This window comes from Lipotes vexillifer, unplaced genomic scaffold (assembly GCF_000442215.2).
Source record: "Lipotes vexillifer unplaced genomic scaffold, Lipotes_vexillifer_v1.1 scaffold798, whole genome shotgun sequence".
NCBI lineage: Eukaryota > Metazoa > Chordata > Mammalia > Artiodactyla > Lipotidae > Lipotes > Lipotes vexillifer.
The window spans coordinates 1-1,627 of NW_006791593.1; positions in this window are offsets into that span (position 1 = coordinate 1).

Genomic DNA, 1,627 nt, shown 5'->3' on the forward strand with positions numbered 1-1,627 from the left:
GTGTCCCCTGCATCGGCAGGCGGACTCTCAACCACTGCGCCACCAGGGAAGCCCTCATTTCTGTTTTTATCTTTACTAATGCTTTCTTTCTATTTCCATGGGGATCATTTTGTTGTTATTTTTCTAAGCTCACTGTCCTTGAGCTAAACCTAACAACAAAGAATTGGCAAATCCACAACTATAACGAGTAACTTCTAAAAATGGTTCTCAGGAACTGGCAGAGCAAGCAGGACAAGGCAACGTAAAAAGAGGATTTGGAAGATTTGAACATGCCAGTTAATAAGCTTGAAGATATGCATATGAAATTTTGAACCCAACAAATAAAAACAAATCTTCTTTTCAAACTCCAGTGGAACATTTAAAAATAGTAACCACCGATTAGACCACAAAGGAAATTTCAAAAAATCCCTGAGAGCCAAATAACATACAGGCCAACCGCAACAACAGCAAAATTTGTTAATTAAAACCAAACAAAACCCTCACTCTTAAATATCTCTTAAAGAAAAAATATAATGCAAACTATGGATGCTATACCTTTTCACATCTATAAGGCTATTAATTATAATTTTGAAGTTTTAGTCTGCTCTCTGCATTGTTTTTGTTTCCTCTGAGTTTATTCGTTTGCTTATTTTAATCTTTGTCTTTAGAGTCTTTTCTTGTATATCATGATATTTCTGGCTATGTGTTCACATGCAAGGGTAAGGCACTAAAAGGCTCATTCAGTGTTTATTGCACATTTTGAGAGTTTATTGATTAATAAGCTTCATTTTGCGTCAAGGCACTGAAATAGCTCTTTTATTGGGAGAACTTGCCTAAGCCAGATGTCAGTATTTTCTCTTGGGAAAATCTCTTTTCCCAGCAAGGAACCTTCCAATCTTTGCACCAAAGATGAGAACACTAGCTACTGCCATCATTCTGGTCAGGAAGGACCACAAGGTTCAGAAGGCATTCTCTGTCCTCTAATGCTCTAAGTCCTTTATTCATGTCATTAACAAAGTACTTCCAAGTTTTTATCTTGAAAGCAGAAGCAAGAGCAGAGAGACACTGCCCAGAGTTTCGAGTCAGTTGGTAGCAGAGGTGGAATTCCTTTCATCCACTACCAAGATGAGGATTAAATGCCCAGAGACTCACATGTTAGTGGCTGAGTTGGTGTTACTTCTGCTATAGATCCTCTGCTTATGTGAAGCCAAGTGCTTTCTGTGTTCCAGATGGAAAAGCCTCAGATTTTCCAACTGATGATGATTTCTTTCCTTGTTCTTAAGTGTCGTTATGGTTTAAGTTCTGATTCAGTCATTTTAGTGAGGATTTGGGAGGCTGCATAGTAAATTCATGTGTTCAGTTCCTTGAATCATGAGTCCAAATTATTTCGTGAGGACAGTTATAGCCTTTTACAAGTGTCCTGGTTTGGCTTCCTTCTGAGTAGAAGTGGAGCATCTTTCTCAGGTTCCCCAGTTGTCATAAGAATATGTGAACTTCTTTTTTTTTTTTCTTTTCTGTACGCGGGCCTCTCACTGTTGTGGCCCCTCCAGTGGCAGAGCACAGGCTCCGGACGCGCAGGCTCAGCGGCCATGGCTCACGGGCCCAGCCGCTCCGCGGCATGTGGGATCTTCCCGGACCGGGGCACGAA